This window comes from Prunus persica, chromosome G3, assembly GCF_000346465.2.
Source record: "Prunus persica cultivar Lovell chromosome G3, Prunus_persica_NCBIv2, whole genome shotgun sequence".
Lineage (NCBI taxonomy): Eukaryota > Viridiplantae > Streptophyta > Magnoliopsida > Rosales > Rosaceae > Prunus > Prunus persica.
Window position 1 is genome coordinate 18,812,605 of NC_034011.1, and position 12,660 is coordinate 18,825,264.

General features: G+C 37.6%; 1 long non-coding RNA gene across 1 annotated transcript; it reads right to left on the reverse strand.

The window, feature by feature from the left end:
- Positions 4,279 to 8,936, reverse strand: LOC109948267. The gene is made up of 3 exons (XR_002270883.1): positions 8,831 to 8,936; positions 6,178 to 6,241; positions 4,279 to 4,523 (listed from the first exon to the last, which is right to left on the reverse strand). It is a non-coding gene; the product is annotated as an uncharacterized LOC109948267 (long non-coding RNA).

Here is a 12,660-nt window from a genome sequence, read left to right on the forward strand (position 1 = left end):
GCACAGTCACTTGTCACACCCACTCAACATTTTTCATGCTTGCATATCTGAATCTACATTCAAAGGCTCATCACTGTGCCCACCACACTTTGTCACCAAACAAATTTTTGGCAAAATATGAAGATGAAACATGAAACTCCCCAGAGAGAGAGAGAGAGATTTTACTGAAGGAGGAGGGTTGATGCTGATAGGAGGCAGGAGGGTAGGGAGACTGAGACAGAAACAATAGTTTCTGTCACTTTCTTTGCTAACCAAAGTTTATAAAGAAAAAGTTTGCAGAGTCTCACGTGGGAAAGCAGTCCTTTGTGCAAGTACAAATTTTCACACCCAAGCTTCTCCTTTTTCTTTTTTCACCTACTTTGAGAATTGAGATATATACTTTGGAGTAAAATTTCAGATGTCATGTTCAATCATTGTCCTATTATATATATATATATATATATATATATATGTTGAGTGAGAGTGAGCTAGGCTTTGAGCTTTGAGCTTTGAGCTTTGAAGAGCAAGGCATGCACGTGCACCTTTCTGCACACATCATCTCAAGGGCCATTTGAATATCTGCATATTGGAATATAACAGCTATATATGTCCTGGAGAGGGGACATCATCAAGTGGTATTATTATTTTCCTTGTAATTATGAGAGATATAAGGGGGCAAAAAAAGAAAAAAGATAGATGTGATAATACAGAAAAACAAAATTCAAAGCTGCCTTTTTAAAGTTTAAACTATTTCGTTTGTTCAATTTTTTATTGTAACAAGTTGACATCCATTCCACCCTTCTTTCTCATTGAGATACATATGGCATCTTTCTTATCTTTCAAAATAATCATATATATTTCAAGAAAATATTAATCTAAATTGCATGTTCAAAATGACCACTCACCTGCTTAATGTCCTAATATATTTTGGCCAAATAAAGTACAATTTGACCTAATTACCAAGAAAAGAAAAGAAGGAAAAAAAACAAAAAAAGGTAAGATTTGATCTTTGTAAATGCCCACGAGGCATCAAGTTGTAATATTTTCATTTAGAATTAGTAACACGTCCTTACAAACAACTCAAAATACAAAAACCAACCCAATAGCAAACTCGAAAAGCATTCTATATCGCTAATGGGTTCCCATCCAAACCAGTCCATGTCAAGTATGTGTAACAAATAACCCCCAAACTCCTTAAAGCAGGAGGGTTCCAACCAAACTAAACATACACAGGAAGCCCAAAGACCAGAAAAACAGTGAGCCGAGGAAACACAATAAATGTAGCTCACTAGAAGCTAAGAAGCCAATACAAGGAGAAAATACATAGCAATTAAACAAGGATTATCAGTGCCAAAGCAGAACCCAGCAATCAGACAAGGTACCTCTAGCTTGAAAAGGAGATAGCACCACTAAGAGAACGAGCCTGTGCACTCAAATTCTTCCTAATGCTCAGCCAAGCATCACATCACTCCCCCTTCTCCTCCACCAGTTTCACATTACCCAGTCTCTGAATTTTCCCAGCGATAGAAAGGCTTCTCCTCCATAAAACCCCAATCCTCAAACATGATAAACTCCAAAGAACATAGAAGAGGAGGGGGAAAGAACTGGCACAAAGGACAGTGAACAAACCCTAGAAAATCTTAGGGCATTATACCCTTTGCATTTGATCAAATAACAAAACACAGCTACACGTTCGGAAGCTCCTCGCCTCTATCTGCTAAAAAGCTGCTACTCTGCAGGATGAGCCTCTACACCATGGAACGATGTACGGGGTCACATGAAAAACTCGGTAAGCTACAAAGCTCATGTGAGTAAAAACATAACAAAATAACAATTTGCATTCCAAAAAGTACATTCTCTGTCATGGTAGTAAAAAAATACAATCAGGATTCACGTGTCAAATTCATATATTACCAATCACCATGAGATATAGAAAGACATCGGCAACATTCCAAGGCTTAGTACACTTACATAGTACTCCTCTGCGGACCTGCAACATATATTTCAAAATAAACAGAATTCCATTGTATCTTGTTATAAACAACATCACAAGCGTCACACTGAAAAGGTAAATGAGAAAAATACACTTGAGACTCCTCCTCTATAACACTACACGGATCATAAAACTCCAATGTGGTGCATATGCATAAGCTCATACACGCGCATGCATACAAGACGGTGACAGACTAGTGCACAGTGCACTAACTGTTGTGGGGCCTTTCACCCCAGAGACTCTCCTTCCCTGCTTGCTTGCCATTGAATCATACACTCCCATAGAATAAGGGGACTCAACGCTCAATGTATAAAGAATCTCAATTGACCATCTTTATGTAATCACATCTCTCGTCAATAAAAGCACATGAACACAAATTATATTCATCATCATACCTGCTGTCCATACATAAATAATCCCTACTAATAACATAAAATACATAGAATTTAATCCGAACAATAAGAGCACTAAATACGCAATAAAAGAACAATAATACTTCCAAGATATCAAGTAATTTCCACATAAATAAAACAAATAGATGATGTTTCATATTAAATTATTCATGTGCCGGTTGTAAAATACCAAAATATGAAAAGGAACAATTATTTCGAACAATTATTCATGTGCCGGACGTTATGTCCCTTTACATAACTTTGCAAATTATTAATTTGGTTTGTTTTTGCTATCATTTTGTATTCAAAGAATTAAATTAACTGTGGTTAAATATGTAGATTGTAGGGTTTGTTTAAGCTCATACGTTGTTTTAGGGTTTTGATTATGTTGGGTTTGTGACTTTGTTTAGGCTTATAGTTAATTGTTGTGATGTTGGTTAGTAATTTTAGTGCAACTGTTGTCCGCGTTAGTTTTGCTTTTAACATGTTAGTTTATACCTTTAAAGTTTATCTAATGAAGTTTATCTTTCATTTAAAAAAAAAAAAAAAAAGAGGTTAGGTTTGTAGACTTATAATACATTTGTTCGGAATGATGTCACATTTCTTTGGTATCACTTAATACTAGTGTTCAAATTGACTAGGTGAGCTTCGTGAAGGCTTGTTAGTCTAAAAAGGACAGAAAGAGAGATCTAAATTAGATGCATGTTTATCCTTTTATATATGGTAGTGTTAATTTTTTTTAAATTATATCTAATTCAATGTTTTATATGAAGAGCTAATTGTGTTTTTATGCATCCTTTCTATATGGATATGTAAAAGGAGCCCATTTTGATAATCATGAGTTTTCTCACATGAAACCATAAATCTCAAGGGCGGCCAAAGATGATCAAGTACTTAGGGCCAGTTTGGTATTGCTGTGCTGTGAAAATAATCGTTGTCAGATTTGCTGTGAGAGAAAGCCGTTTGATGTTTGGTAAATTTTTTGTTAAAACTATTGTTGGTACTAATTTCCACATAATCATTAAACCTAGCGCCTTTTTGAAACTAATTCATGTATAATCAGAAAATGAAAGTACATCATTAGCTACTTTTCCTTATAACTTTCTCTCACAACAATTTTTAACAATAAGTGATTTTATCATAGTTTATCAAACGGACTGGGCTTCCCAAATTTTTTTAAAAATCACTTATCACCCCAAATAATCAATGTCATACGGGCACTTAATGTCGCCAAACCAAATGAGTAGGAAAGCAACAGTATGTGAACTAGCAGCAGCAACAATAATTGTAAGAAGAGATATATTATGTAGTGTTAGCTTGTTGTGCTTTACAATAAGTCTTATGTAATTACACATGAAATTTTTTTTTTTTAAGGAAAAGACATTACAAAGAAGATCTGCGCCAGATCTAATGATCATACAAATCAAAGTTAACTCTATATAACTAATATCTACCGAAACATGATGAAATCAAATACAAGTATTATTAGTAGAATGTCTCTTCTTGGCCAATAAATCTACTACCATATTAGCTTCCCGATAAATATACTGAAAATAGCACATAATAAATCATGTAGCAAGTACAATCTACCAATTATTAAAAAGTTAATTCCCTTTTAAAATAAACCATACAAATATAAATTAAGAAAAATTAGTTTTATAATAAAAATTAAACATCTATCTTCCCCTTCTCCTCCTAACTCCAAACCCCACCAACAGTCCCCACCCAACCTCAGCCACCCTCACCTCCATGTACCATGTCTTATGACAGAACCCGCCCCGGAATTTTCCGGAATCCGAAGCGGACCCTGTCTTTGTTCTGACATCTTTTCGATGTCGGGCCCACTTACTAAAAACTGAGACTCTCTACCAAACTTTTGGCAGAGTCTCCCCTGTAAATTAAGTAAACCCAACAAAAATTTCAACCTGCAACATACATAAAATAATAATCCCAACTAGCAGCATGCTTTCATAATACATCAAAACATACTAAATGGCCTCCGGCCTCACAAGTAGAATCTACCATAGGCGATAACAGAGCATCTACTGAATTTAGATTACAAGAACAGTTGAGTAGAAGAAATTACTCAAATCCTAACTAGGAAAGTTCACAGTTCGAGCCTCGTACACCACTTGCACGCTTCCTGGAGCGACTACTGGCTAGGGGGCGCAAAACAGAAAACATGTGAGTGGACAAAAACAAGATTTATATTTAAAACAATATAGTAATCCCACCGTGTAAAAATAATGCTCAAGACATGCAGGTTCACAATTCATTATTTAATTACTCAAAACATATTTCATTTAAAATTCTTTAAAACACAAGTCATCTCATCCATAAACCTCATTCCTACAATCTCACAACTCCTGCCAAAACACTGAAAAACTCTAATTTCTTTGCTCTCCCAACTATAAATATACATATAAATAAATATATATATATATATATATAACTATAGATAGCTATACAATATACTCATCACACTACCTAGGTACCGGGGAAACAATCTAATTGGGGGATCGTTTGACTAGCCTACAGAATTTTCAGGTGCTACCCTGCGTCTAGGGATGAGCGGTCCAACCGGGAGACGAAACTCCATAGCTCACACACCGGAACATCCAACGCCATGTGTAGCTCCCAAACTATGTCCTACGAGGGCAGATTGGATCATCACACACCGGAACATCCAACGCCATGAGTGATGACCCTAAACACTATACAGAGTCTTTCCATACGCCGAAACATCCAACGCCGCATATGGAAAGTGTCTCACAAGCCGGAACATCCAACGTTGCGAGTGAGACGGATAACCTATTCTTCCCACACGCCGGCACATCCAACGCCACGTGTGAAAAGTCTAATAACTGGGGAAGGTACTTACATAATGTAATCATACAACTTCTCTCGACAACCCCTCATATTCAAGTTCTTCCACAACACACTTCATGTCACACCCCGGACCGGCTCCGCCGTAGCACGATATTGTCCGCTTTGGGCCCTCCTCTCACTGCCCGCACGATTTTGTTTCTGGGAGCTCACGAAGCAACTTCCCAGGGTGGTCACCCATCCTGGGATTGCTCCAGCCTCCCACTCGCTTAACTTCGGAGTTCTTACAACTCCAAAGCCAGTGAGCTCCCAAAAGGCCTCGTGCTAGATGGATGCGGGTGTGCCATATAAGGCACATCACCCCCCTCTCCGTTGGTTTGATGTGGGATCTTATAATCCACCCCCCTCAAGAGTCCGACGTCCCCGTCGGCACACTCGCACCACACGGCAGAGTGGCTCTGATACCAAATTGTCACACCCCGGACCGGCTCCGCCGTAGCACGATATTGTCCGCTTTGGGCCCTCCTCTCACTGCCCGCACGATTTTGTTTCTGGGAGCTCACGAAGCAACTTCCCAGGGTGGTCACCCATCCTGGGATTGCTCCAGCCTCCCACTCGCTTAACTTCGGAGTTCTTACAACTCCGAAGCCAGTGAGCTCCCAAAAGGCCTCGTGCTAGATGGATGCGGGTGTGCCATATAAGGCACATCACCCCCCTCTCCGTTGGTTTGATGTGGGATCTTACACTTCAACAACCCAAGTATCTCGCCTATAGAGAATATATATATATATACATATACTTCCCAAAATCCTTATAAAATATACTCTCGATACCCAAATATACCAAACCCACAATATATTGCTAAAGCACTATACAAACATCAAATTCAACTTATGAATATAATATATTCAATAAACCATTAAAACATTATGCATAAATCTTTCATCAATAAAACCATGCATATGATTGAAAACAAAGTCCACTCACAAATATTCCCACGCTGCCTGACCATGAGAGGATCCTGCCTGCTGAGTACGTGCAGTCGGAACACCTATTTCAAGATACAAACCCTTAATTAATATAAAATTACTTCGAAGCGGAAATCACAAATTAAATACTTAAATCCCCAAATTCCCAGTACGTGTACGTTGAAGGAGGTATCCTAAGGTCCGATTACAGGTTTAGGAATCGTTCACGATTGTACGGTTATCGCTAACCCACAAACTTTGCATTATTGAATCGGAACATCCGGGGCTCCGATTCATAATCCGTGAAGTCCTATACGCTCCTAGGAATACCTAGAACAACATATTTTAATTGAGAAGACATCTAATGGTCAGAACCTATCGAATCCGGATAACACACAATATGCGAAGATCCGTTCGATAGTCAAACGACGCCCGAATTTAGATCCGAGAAATCCTATGCACTCGTGACAATCTAAGGATCTCATTGGGTCAAATTGTAACTTCTCCAGCCTCACCCATGCGCCGCCACACAGGCCGGCTGCGCGTGAGTGTGTAGAGTAAATTCCGGTGAGGGAAAAACTCCACACCCGAGCTCAGCCTTCCTATCCTAGCTTCTACTCAAGGTCAGGATCACTTCATTCAACTACATGGAGGTCCAATTCGAACGGCAATTGGCCGGAATTTCACTTTGAAATCCGGCCAAAACCTAGGTTTACAAAATCAATTTCTACCCAGCAAATTGATCCAAACCTATGCATCAGTCAGCTAGAACTCGGAAAAAGAGGAAGAAACCTCACCTAAATCACCGGGTTTGGGCGGCGGAGACGGCGGCGCGACGACGGGAAATCTCCGGTTTGAACCAGTAGAGATCGTCGGCGATTCTCGAGTCTTCCGACTGGGAGACTGGGTGATTCTGGTTCGGGGCTTTATGACGAGTCGAACGGGACCGGTCTCGAGGGCTGGGGTGGTGGGATGTGGCGGCGGTGCGGTGGTTTCCGTCTCGGTAAACAGTAACGAGGAGGGGGAGGACGACGACGAGAGAGAGAGAGAGAGAGAGAGAGAGAGAGAGAGAGAGAGAGAGAGAGAGTGAGTGAGTGAGTGAGGTAAAATGAAAAATCAGATTTTTACTCTAAACCTTTTCAAAATAATTACAGTTTTGACACTGATAATGTTTTGATCGCCAAATCTTCGTTACAACTCCGTTTCAAGCCTACCGCATGTCTACGAATTCGTCTCAATACCACCTACCCAAAAATACCAGTTGTGTCCCAAAATCCTTCCGGATAAGAAAATGACCAATTTACCCCTACCCCAAGGGTAAATTCATAATTCACTTTAAATCAATTAAAATAGACATTAAATTTGGAGTCAGGGTGTTACATCTTATCCTTTTGGATGTATGAGAGGCTTACACTAGAATGGATGAAGGATGCTATAATGTTCAGCACAACCATGTGCCCTAAATTCTTTGAAAGATTATCTCTAGTTGTCAAGCTGCACACAGTCACCCCCTTTCTGTTTCACTTTTCCTTAATAGGTTGGTGACTGTATTTCTGTTTCCGACAGCGAGAATGTGAAATTATAACTTAATGCTTTGAGGAAATATGGAGGGAGAGGTTGCAAATTATGATTGGATTTCTGGATTTCTATTTCGAGGAAAAATATGTGTTAACATTCTAATTTTGTCTGTTGATCCTCTTGAATCTATGAAGAAAATATTGATGTCAATGTTGCGCTCGACCTTGTCCAAGGGGATGGAGGAGACGAGGATGGAGGCTTGTACAACACTTTCCCAACACATAGTTTATGGATCACTTTCACATGAGTAGTAGCAAAGTGATCTATCAGGCCTTTCTTTTTGTCGCATAAGTCATTGTCCTTGCGTGCATTGTAATGAACTATTGGAACGACCACATGAAGAGCCTCACTAAAATGTCAAATCTTTAGCAATTGAATACTCAAGCCAAGGGAATTTACCAAACCACAATTTATTAAATCGACGTAAGTCTCGCCCTTCTAAATGGCTTGGATAGTCTTCTAGCTCCGGTTGACAAGGTCCTAAAATAATATAAGCTTTTCACACATTATCTTGTTCATTCACCGAATATTGGCATATTTGACGACGTAATCCTGGATCACGTTCAAGATAATTGATATTAAAATCTTGACCACTATCAACTCTTTGAGTCTCAACTCTTTCAACTTGAGGCTCGACAATGGGAGAAGAGAGAAGGTTTGGCTCATCACAAATGGGAGGCATTCTAGAAGATGATGACCCATCATTCTTTTTCTTAAAAAAAGAGAACAAATTCTTTGTTTTCTTGGGGTTTCGATTGTGGTCCGACATAATAAAAGATAACTTATTTAATCAAACATCCCAACAAAAAATCAAACAATTTCTCATAATAGCATTAATGAATTTAATCAAACATTAACATACCAACAACAAATCAAACATCTCAACAATGCCAATATCAAATCAAACATCTCAACAAAATTCTTAAAATCAAAGACCTAATTAATTTCAACAAAATCCCCAAATTATATTTCATTCATAATTAAACCCTAGAAAACTCAATTTCAAATTAAAATTAAAACTAAGATGCATACATTTATTTTAGGAATAACCCAATAGAAGAAGATAATTAAAGAGAAGAGATAAAGAAGAATACTTGTTTCCTTGTATATGAGAAGAGAAGGGGCTGTCCATGATTGCACAGCTTGACTATTGCACAGCCAAGACTGTTGAGTTGAGAAGAAGCTGCCGACTCTGTCTGGAATTGCACAGCCACTATTTGGCTGCTTATAAGTTATATTCCCCCTTTTATTAAAGTCTGACTGGGCCATTCCATAACATGGGCTGGTTATAATTTTTTTTAAATTTATTTATTTAGTTTGAGTGGGCTTTAACACATGTGGTGTGGGGTTTACATGGGCTGGGTAGGCAAGGATTTATACCATCACATGTAATGGGTATCAATTACTTTGTTTATATATATATATATATATATATATATTAGTGAAATATTTTTGGGTAGGCGTTAGCCTACCCTGCCCTGGCTGTAGGACCGCCTTTGTATGGATATGAGCCATATATCTCCTGAAACAAAGTCATATTGGAAGCTAAAATGAAGGGATGTTATGAAAAGAAAGTTTTTCCATGACGATGGACCTAGCAACACGAATTGGTTAAATTATCAAAATCATTAGGTTGTATTGAAAGAGTTGACATATATATTAATTTGTTGTATTATTTCTCTTTTATTGAATAAAGAAAGCATTAAATAATATAGCTATTTATTAAAAACATTTCATACATTAAAACAAACCTTAATTCATTACACACCACATACAAAACAAAGTATAATTAAAAACAAACCTTAATTCATTACAAAGCATAATTCCAAACAAAGCTTTAAACTTGACTTCATCAACCATGAGTGCCTTTCATCTCCCATAAGTGCTCGATCAAGTCAAATTGACGTCTCCCGTGAACATATGAAGATTGCATTTTCTGATAATGGTCAATCATAGTGTTGTTGTATCGATCGTCCCTAATCAATGGTTCATACTCCAATGATTGTCTATTTGCTCCCACAAGCCGTTCATAAATTCTTTTATGCACCGTGTTCATGGGATCGTGTTCGAACATCTTTGCGGCATCACAATCATACTCATAATCCACAATCATGTTATGGAGGATGATGCTAGTCATCATATCTCTCTCGAAAATAAGAACCATGATATAACGAATTTGGGATAAAGTAATCTTCCACGAGATTCTTTCCCCGAGAGTGTCTGTGTCTATCCACGTTCGGGGCACGACGACAGTGGTGTTGCTTTGATTGATTGAGCATACCCACCACTAAAACAACTTCTTCCTCCTCTTCATCCAACTCATGATCTTCTTCAGCACGTCTACGCCTGGTTTCGTCATCTTCTCATTGTTGCCTCTCCAACACCCTCCTCAGGTTAGACATTGAGAGTAGAGTGTGTATTTAGGCCTCATCATTTGGCCCACGGGCTCATGGGCTGATGGGGGCCCGACCGGCCCATCGAAAAAAAGCCCGGCTGGATTAATCCCAAGAAAGCCCGGCCTGGCCCGCCCACAAAAACCCTGCCCATTAGGCCCGCATACATATATAATTATGTATAAATAAGAGTTTAGGTTTAGGATTATATCACTTAAATCACATATATAATTTGTTTCATTTCATTTACTTTTCTTTACTCATTCCTAGTTTATAATTAGATGATTAGCACATTAATTTGTGTCAATTATTAATTCAACAATTATATATATATATATATAAAAGATGAACAACATACCACATCACCAAATATAATCATATCACGAAACATAATCGTACCATCAAATATAATCATACTTTTCTTGAACACATCACCAAATATTTGCTTATTTATTCATACCATCCTTTAAAAAAATATTTTTTTGATACTTATTATTTTTTAAAATTATTTCTTAAAATGTATTACGATCTAATTATGTAATAACCTCAAAAATAATACTTGATTTTATTATTTTTGTGGAAAATTTTATAAGTTGTGTGACTTTATTGGGTGTTTTATGAATTTGGTTTGAAGTGAAAATATTGGAATTAAGTGAGTTTAATCTCAAATTTGGACTAAAATGCCTTTATGATTAAGTTTATGATTTTTTTTGAATGAAGTAGGGCCCGTTTAGGCCCGGCCCGGCCCGATAGGCTTTCTCAAGTCTGGCTCATGGGTCGAGCTTGAGCTTTGAATTTTCTAAAAATACCTGGTCCGGCCCGGCTCGGCTCGATATTTTCTCTCTCCTCTTTAAAACCCAGCTCGCCTCGGCCCAAGCCGATTAAATTTGGGTCGTGCTAGCCCAGCCCGGCCTGGCCCATTAACGAACCCTATGTGTATTGTAAAATTTGAGAAATGAAAGGATAAAAAATATATGGTGTGAGATGTCTGAGTTGAGGATGTAGTTTTATAAAGGGATTTAGAAGATAGAGATGACACGTGACACAATTTTAGAGGATGAAAATCTTATCTGAAATCTGAAATTAAAATTTTATAATAAATATCACACGTGGCATCCGAAAATCTTATATGAAATTTGAGATCTTAATGTTATAACAAAATATGGACACGTGGCAATCGAAAATCTTATCCGAAAATTTAATTCGAAAATTCTATCCGTTATCTGAAATTTTAGGTGAAAATTTTATAATAAATAGTGACACGTGGCAACCGAAAATCTTATCCGAAAAGCTTATCAAAATTAATGGTTTAAGTATAAAAAATAGAAAATAAATTAAAGTGCATAGTAATTGCCCTTGCCCTTTGGGGTGGAAACAAAAAAAGCAAGGATTGCCACTATTCACGTGAATAGTGACAAACCTTGCCTTGCCTTTGCCTTGCCCTTGCCCTTTGGGGTGGAAGTGCTCTTAGGGCTTCCTAAGTGTTGTTTTGTGGGCTTTTGCCTTTATGTGGGCTTTTACCTTTATATGGGCTTTATGCTTTAGGCTTTATGTCTTTTGTGAGTTTAATGACTGTAGTGAGCTCTATGCCTTTTGTATTAAATTTAGTTGAACTCATTTTGTGGGTTCACATTGGTTCTTTGTGTCTTTTGTCTACCGATAAATCGGATAAACTTAAAAGAGGTAAACATCATGTGGATCTCGGTTGTCTGCGTGAATTCCAATTTCTTTAATTAGTTGAATGTTTGGAGGGCTATATTTTATTGTGCAATATTAAAATTCCTCTCTCTCTCTCTCTCTCTCTCTCTCTCTCTCTCTCTCTGGAATGTGTGAATACATCAACATATATGGTGAATTTTGTGTGATTATATATAACATTAATTCTCAAGTAGTGTTATTGCCATTACAAGAAAATCATCATGCACTCATTCCTTATAAAAGACATTGAATAAATTGAATTTTAAGGAGTGTAAGATGACCTTTTTAAAGTGCCAATAACAGCACTAAATCCAATATAAAAATGAGTCTAAGGACTGTAAAATGACTTTATTTATTTATAGTTTTGAATGATACGTTTTGTAAGTTGCCTAAACCCAAAATAAAAGGTTATGCCAATGGGGTGCAAGATGTCATTTTGTCATTTAATATTTGCCTATATCACGACTTTGTCTTCCGACTTATAAACTTCATCTAACCTTCGCAAGTCTACAATACACTTATTAAAGGTGTTGACATGCTCTATTATTTTTGCTCCCTCCTCCATCTTTAGAGAGTGAAGCTCATCTTACAAGAAGAGCTTGTTGGACAACGATCTTAATGCAAACATCTGTTCAAGCTTCTCCTATGTCTGCTTCACAGTATCTTCCATCGCATTACATAATATGTCATCTGTGAGATGTTGTTCGATAGATCATTTAACAAGCTCATCTAGGTCTTCCCACTCTACATTCATCATGGTTTCTGACTTCTGGCTTCTTTTCCTTGCATGCCAAGACTACGCTGAGACCTTATTGTTTAAGGACGTACTTCAT